This window comes from Staurois parvus, unplaced genomic scaffold, assembly GCF_062004578.1.
Source record: "Staurois parvus isolate SC_StPar_1 unplaced genomic scaffold, SC_StPar_1.0 ptg000102l, whole genome shotgun sequence".
NCBI classification, from domain to species: domain Eukaryota; kingdom Metazoa; phylum Chordata; class Amphibia; order Anura; family Ranidae; genus Staurois; species Staurois parvus.
This window is the reverse complement of record NW_028317898.1, coordinates 1,042,338-1,050,484: the sequence shown is the minus strand read 5'-3', so window position 1 is coordinate 1,050,484 and position 8,147 is coordinate 1,042,338. Positions and strand designations below refer to the sequence as shown.

The 8,147-nt window shown below is 48.4% G+C and overlaps 1 non-coding gene across 1 annotated transcript; it reads right to left on the bottom strand.

Annotated features, from left to right (window-relative positions):
• Positions 1-913: 913 nt before the first annotated feature.
• On the bottom strand, positions 914-979 carry LOC149467734 (small nucleolar RNA SNORD82). Its single transcript, XR_016311869.1, has one exon. It is a non-coding gene; the product is annotated as a small nucleolar RNA SNORD82 (small nucleolar RNA).
• Between the last annotated feature and the right edge of the window lie 7,168 nt (positions 980-8,147).

The window sequence follows — 8,147 nt, the reverse complement described above, 5'->3', positions numbered from 1 at the left end:
TTCAGCAAAAAACTAATGAAAACAAATGCTCAATTTCCTGGTAAAGTATAAAAAAAAAAAAAAAAGTAGTGTCACCATGGTGACACTCCACTCCTAGAGTGACAGTATGTAAAAAAACAAATATAAAAAAATAAAATAGTTAAAAAAAATGTTTAAAAATTATAATTTTGGTTATAAACTAATTTGGGATTTTTTTTTTTACTAGAAAGATAACGGAATACATTTTGGCCAAGATTTATGATGAAATATATATTTGCAAAATTTTATAAGAAAAACACTTTTTTTCAAAATTTTTGGACTTTCATTTACATAGCAAAAAAAATAAAAATCCCGGTGGTGAATAAATACCACCAAAATAAAGCTTTATCTGTCTAAAAAAAGGCTAAAAATTTCATATGGGTACAGTGTTGCATGACCGCGCAATTGTCATTCAAAGTGTGATAGCACTGAAAGCTGAAGATTGGCCTGGACCAGGAAGGGGGTAAAAGTGTCCAGACTTGAAGTGGTTAAATATGGCAATACAGTTAAGTAGAGCAAAAAGGCTTTTTTCCCTTTTTAAATATGTTGGATAGAAGAGGAGAGGGTTCCATTTATTGACCATCTGTGTCAGAGAATTCCCTTCACTTCCTTCAATGTTGCCTCAACATGAAGAGGAGATATCTTTCCAATGTGAAGGATATCCTCTCAGACAGTTGTCATAGGAAAACGTGCCCCCATTAGAAAAAGGTCTCCTGCATTCATGTTTTGGTGGCAACAAAATGTTGAATCTTTACAACGGGGACACAGACGGCAAAAAAAAAAAAAAAAAAATCTGACAAAAGGTTTTCTTTCATTACACAAGTAAAAAAAAAATAAAAGTTCCAGTAAAAAGAGATCTCCATTGCATGTTAAAAACAAAGTTATCACATTTATGGCACATCAGCAAACATCAGTCATCAAAGATCAGTATTAAGTCCCAAAATTGTTCATCATTTGTGCCAACAATTCACAAGACAGCAGGCAGCTTACCCTCCTCTTCAGACTCCTCCTTTACAGCTTTCTTCCCTTGAGGCATTTTGGCAGGAGCTTTCTTGGCAACAGGTTTTTTCTCTTCTTCAGATTCATGTAAAGAATAGAATTCCATTAACACACCAAAGCAAATTTCAGTGACACCATCTCTCTATTAGATATCTAGTATTGTAAGAGTGGGAGGAGCCATCCACTATATCCATGTCTCCTTTCCCTGTAATCACAGGGCGTTGCCATGGAAACAGAGGTGACCAGGAAGTAGAAAAGAGGGCAGCCTGTCACTTCAAGTGTCCTCAACCCACAGAGCGCCGCCTCTTTCTCTATGATTTGCCTCCTGTTCTCCTCCCCCTAGGTGGAGACCCGCCCCTTCCATCACGGCAGATGAGGATTCTGATCCCGCCTCTTCTCCGCCCCCTCGAAGAGTTCTACACCATACTCCTCCCCCCAGGCGGAGTTTCGGTCTTTTCCCCACTCTCATTTAGAGAGGTACCACGCCCCCACATTTATGGAGGTGAAAGCCACCCCCTCTAAAAAGTTCAATGGGAGGACATAGAGATGCCGCCCCAAAGCTTTGTCGCCCCGCCCCCATGCTCTGATGCCACGCCCCCGTTTTCTGAGTGGTAGGTGGCAAAGTCCCCGCCCCTCTCATTTGCATAAATGTTGCAGAGGATTGTGGGTATGTCGGTGTGTGATCCGGGGATGGGGGCTGAGCGGTTGTGTGTAATGTATGAGTACGGTATTCGGTGTAGGAGGTATACATTATTAATAATAATACATCCACACATACATCACAGCAGACACGTCTAGGAATAAAGGGAATGAGATGGACGGGCTCTCCATGATGTGACCCTCACAGATCCTGGAAGGGTTTATATAGAACAGGACACACCATAGTAATCAGCTGAGGGACGGCTTACTACCAAGGCTATGTGCACACCTTGGGCGGGTGTGAGGCCAGAACCAATCACTGGTGGGTCCACCCAGACCACATGACATGAGAAGAGCAACAATCGAACAGTGAAGAAAAAGAAGAGATGTTGTCATGTGGGACATTGGAAGGAGACTCCTGATTGGCTGGCAGAGCAAGTCTGCGGTGTGAGATGGAAGCACCCCACTGAAGAGTGAAGAAATGCGTGCGTGTGGGCGCTACCAGAACCCGATTCAGACTACTCTCCCTTCCCTCACCAAATTTTTACTTCACCACAGCATGTGAGGGTGCTGCACGACCTGATTCAGACTACTTTCCCCTCCCCCACCCTCATTATTCATCACGGCATGTGGGGGCGCCACATGACCCGATTCAGACTACTCTCCCCTCCCACACCATCATTACACTCCACCACGGCATGTGGGGGCACTACATGACCCGATTCAGACTACTCTCCCCTCCCACACCATCATTACACTCCGCCACGGCATGTGGGGGCGCTACATGACCCGATTCAGACTACTCTCCCCTCCCACACCATCATTACACTCCACCACGGCATGTGGGGGCGCTACATGACCCGATTCAGACTACTCTCCCCTCCCACACCATCATTACACTCCGCCACGGCATGTGGGGGCGCTACATGACCCGATTCAGACTACTCTCCCCTCCCACACCATCATTACACTCCGCCACGGCATGTGGGGGCGCTCCACCACCCGATTCAGACTACTCTCCCACCCTCATTACACTCCGCCACGGCTTGTGTGGGCGCCACACGACCCAATTCAGACTACTCTCCCCTCCCCCACCCTCATTATACTCCTCCACAGCCCGTGGGGGTGCCACACGACCCGATTCAGACTACTCTCCCCTCCCTCATTATACTCCGCCACGGCTTGTGGGGGCGCTACAGAACCCAATTCAGGCTACTCTCCCCTCCCCCACCCTCATTAAACAGCGGTTGCACCATGCATGTGAGGTATTGCCGTGAACGTCAGATCAAGGGCAGTAATTCTAACACTAGACCTCCTCTGTAAATCTAAAATGGTAGCTTTTAAAGGCTTTTAAAGTGTTGCCTATGGATATTAAAAATGTTTGCAGTTTGTCGCCATTGCACGGGGAATGCGCAGTTTTAAAGCATGTCATGTTTGGTATCTGTTTACTCAGAATACCATTTTTATATCTTTTATATTTTACCAAAGAGTTGGCCAATATATTGTGTTTTTGTGCATTAAAAGTAAAAAAAGTGTATTTTTTTTTTATTTGCATTTGAAAAATCGCTGCGCGAGTACTATGTGCCATAATAAATTGTAGTACCCACCATTTTATTCACTAGGGTGTCTGCTTTAAAATAATATACGCTGTTTAAATTAATTTCCTAGCAAAAAATACTGATTTTTTTTCATGTGAACAAAAAGTGTCAGAAAAGGTTTGGTCTTCAGGTGGTTAGAAGAGTGAGTGATGTGTGGCATAAACTTCTAATGCTGGGCATAGAATGCCCCCACCCCCCAAAACGACCCCCGAAACAACTTTTTGGAAAGTAGACACCCCAAACTATTTGCTGAGAAGCATATTGAATCAATAGAAGAATTTATTTTTTTACCTCAAGTTTTTGGAAAATGACAAAAAAATATATTTTTTTTTTACACAAAATTGTCACTTAAATGATTTACTGCTCACACATGCCATGGGTATATGTGGAATTACTCCCCAAAATACATTCTGCTACTTCTCACGAGTATGGGGGTACCACAAGTGAGAGACGTTTTGGCAGTCTAGCCAAGTACAGGACCCCAAAATCCAATAAGCACCTTCAGGCTTTTAAAGGGCTTTATTTCCTCATTACACTTCCAGACTACCTATCACAGTTTCGGAGGTCCTGAAATGCCAGGATAGCACCTAACCCCCCCAAATGACCCCTTTTTGGAAAGTAGACACCCCAAGGAATTGGATAAAAAGCATGGTGAGTATTTTGCAGATCACATTTGTTGCCACAAGTTTTTGGAAAATGAAGAAAAAAACAATATATTTTTTCTATTCTTTTTTTATACTTCAATATTTTTATTGAAAGATGGGTATAGAACAGTATCCATAGAAATATAGACAACACTCACCGACATGGTGAGATGGAGTACATCAGCATATTCTTAGAACATAGCAGATCACAAGAAATATAGGAAACATATCCCTAGTCAACCACATTGTGTACAAAGGACACCATCACCACCAGACGGGAAACCTTACATCTATCAGTGAATATAGGCAAGGATCTTATAGATTTACCAAAAGTATCAAAGATCAGGTCAGAGAAGGAAAAGAAATAAGGATGAAGACTAGAAAAGTCATAAAAAGGTCTAAGGTAAGAGAGAAAGATTAGAGAGAGAAAAAGGGGGGGGGGGGGGGGGTTTGAGCGGTAGCACCATTAACTAACAGAAATATATCTGATCCATAGTTCCCACGTCACCTCAAATCTGGCCACATCATTTAATGGGGCACTCCGATGGGAACAGTCCATGTAAAGGGGGCACTCCGATGGGATCAGTCCATGTAATGGGGCACTCCGATGGGAACAGTCCATGTAATGGGGCACTCTGATGGGATCAGTCCATGTAATGGGGCACTCCGATGGGAACAGTCCATGTAAAGGGGGCACTCCGATGGGAACAGTCCATGTAAAGGGGCACTCCGATGGGAACAGTCCATGTAAAGGGGCACTCCGATGGGAACAGTCCATGTAAAGGGGGCACTCCGATGGGAACAGTCCATGTAAAGGGGCACTCCAATGGGAACAGTCCATGTAAAGGGGGCACTCCGATGGGAACAGTCCATGTAAAGGGGCACTCTGATGGGAACAGTCCATGTAAAGGGGGCACTCCGATGGGAACAGTCCATGTAAAGGGGGCACTCCGATGGGAACAGTTCATGTAAGGGGGCACTCCGATGGGAACAGTCCATGCAGAGAAGCAAACCGATGGGAACAATGCATGTAAGGGGGCACTCCGATGGGAACAGTCCATGTGAGGGGGCACTCCGATGGGAACACTGCATGTAAAGGGGCACTCCGATGGGAACACTGCATGTAAAGGGGCACTCCGATCGGATCAGTCCAGGTAAGGAGACACTCCGATGGGATCAGTGCATGTAAAGGGGCACTCCGATGGGAACAGTCCATGTCAAGGGGGCACTCCGATGGGAACAGTCCATGTAAAGGGGGCACTCTAATGGAAACAGTCCATGTAAGGGGGCACTCCGATGAGAACAGTCCATGTAAGGGGGCACTCCGATGGGAACAGTCCATGTAAAGTGGGCACTCCGATGGGATCAGTGCATGTAAGGGGGCACTCTGGTGGGATCAGTCCATATAAAGTGGCACTCCGATGGGATCAGTCCATGTAAAGGGGCACTCCGATGGGATCAGTGCATGTAAAGGGGGCACTCCGATGGGAACAGTCCATGTAAAGGGGGCACTCCGATGGGAACAGTTCATGTAAGGGGGCACTCCGATGAGAACTGTCCATGTAGAGGAGCAAACCGATGGGAACAATGCATGTAAGGGGGCACTCCGATGGGAACAGTCCATGTAAGGGGGCACTCCGATGGGAACAGTCCATGTAAAGTGGGCACTCCGATGGGATCAGTGCATGTAAAGGGGCACTCCGATGGGATCAGTGCATGTAAGGGGGCACTCCGATGGGAACAGTCCATGTAAAGTGGGCACTCTGATGGGATCAGTCCATGTCAAGGGGCACTCCGATGGGATCAGTCCATGTAAAGGGGCACTCCGATGGGATCAGTGCATGTAAAGGGGGCACTCCGATGGGAACAGTCCATGTAAAGGGGGCACTCCGATGGGAACAGTTCATGTAAGGGGGCACTCCGATGAGAACTGTCCATGCAGAGGAGCAAACCGATGGGAACAGTCCATGTAAGGGGGCACTCTGATGGGAACAGTGCATGTGAAGGGGCACTCCGATGGGATCAGTGCATGTAAGGGGGCACTCCGATGGGATCAGTGCATGTAAGGGAGCACTCCGATGGGAAAAGTGCATGTAAGGGGGCACTCCGATGGGAACAGTCCATGTAAAGGGGGCACTCCGATGGGAACAGTCCATGTAAAGGGGGCACTCCGATGGGAACAGTTCATGTAAGGGGGCACTCCGATGAGAACAGTCCATGCAGAGGAGCAAACCGATGGGAACAATGCATGTAAGGGGGCACTCCGATGGGAACAGTCCATGTAATGGGGCACTCTGATGGGATCAGTCCATGTAAAGGGGCACTCCGATGGGAACAGTCCATGTAAAGGGGGCACTCCGATGGGAACAGTCCATGTAAAGGGGGCACTCCGATGGGAACAGTTCATGTAAGGGGGCACTCCGATGGGAACAGTCCATGCAGAGAAGCAAACCGATGGGAACAATGCATGTAAGGGGGCACTCCGATGGGAACAGTCCATGTGAGGGGGCACTCCGATGGGAACACTGCATGTAAAGGGGCACTCCGATGGGAACACTGCATGTAAAGGGGCACTCCGATCGGATCAGTCCATGTAAGGAGACACTCCGATGGGATCAGTGCATGTAAAGGGGCACTCCGATGGGAACTGTCCATGTCAAGGGGGCACTCCGATGGGAACAGTCCATGTAAAGGGGGCACTCCAATGGGAACAGTCCATGTAAGGGGGCACTCCGATGAGAACAGTCCATGTAAGGGGGCACTCCGATGGGAACAGTCCATGTAAGGTGGCACTCCGATGAGAACAGTCCATGTAAGGGGGCACTCCGATGGGAACAGTGCATGTAAGGGGGCACTCCGATGGGAACAGTGCATGTAAGGGGGCACTCCGATGGAAACAGTCCATGTAAAGGGGGCACTCCGATGGGAACAGTCCATGTAAAGGGGGCACTCCGATGGGAACAGTTCATGTAAGGGGGCACTCCGATGAGAACAGTCCATGCAGAGGAGCAAACCGATGGGAACAATGCATGTAAGAGGGCACTCCGATGGGAACAGTCCATGTAAGGGGGCACTCCGATGGGAACAGTCCATGTAATGGGGCACTCTGATGGGATCAGTCCATGTAAAGGGGCACTCCGATGGGAACAGTCCATGTAAAGGGGGCACTCCGATGGGAACAGTCCATGTAAAGGGGGCACTCCGATGGGAACAGTTCATGTAAGGGGGCACTCCGATGGGAACAGTCCATGTAAAGGGGGCACTCCGATGGGAACAGTTCATGTAAGGGGGCACTCCGATGAGAACAGTCCATGCAGAGGAGCAAACCGATGGGAACAATGCATGTAAGGGGGCACTGCGATGGAATCAGTGCATGTAAGGGGGCACTCCGATGGGAACAGTCTATGTAAAGTGGGCTCTCCGATGGGATCAGTGCATGTAATGGGGCACTCCGATGGGAACAGTCCATGTAAGGGGGCACTCCGATGGGATCAGTGCATTTAAGGGGGCACTCTGATGGGAACAGTCCATGTAAAGGGGGCACTCCGATGGGAACAGTTCATGTAAGGGGGCACTCCGATGGGATCAGTGCATGTAAAGGGGCACTCCGATGCGATCATTGCATGTAAGGGGGCACTCCGATGGTATCAGTGCATTTAAGGGGGCACTCCGATGGGAACAGTCCATGTAAGGTGGCACTCCGATGGGAGCAGTCCATGTAATGGGGCACTCTGATGGGATCAGTCCATGTAAAGGGGCACTCCGATGGGAACAGTCCATGTAAAGGGGGCACTCCGATGGGAACAGTCCATTTAAAGGGGGCACTCCGATGGGAACAGTTCATGTAAGGGGGCACTCCGATGAGAACAGTCCATGCAGAGGAGCAAACCGATGGGAACAATGCATGTAAGGGGGCACTGCGATGGAATCAGTGCATGTAAGGGGGCACTCCGATGGGAACAGTCCATGTAAAGGGGCACTCCGATGGGATCAGTCCATGTATGGGGACACTCCGATGGCATCAGTGCATATAAAGGGGCACTCCGATGGGATCAGTGCATGTAAGGGGGCACTCCGATGGGATCAGTGCATGTAATGGGGCACTCCGATGGGATCAGTGCATTTAAGGGGGCACTCCGATGGGAACAGTCCATGTAAAGGGGGCACTCCGATGGGAACAGTCCATGTAAGGGGACTCTCCGATGGGAACAGTCCATGTAAGGAGGCACTCCGATGAGAACAGTCCATG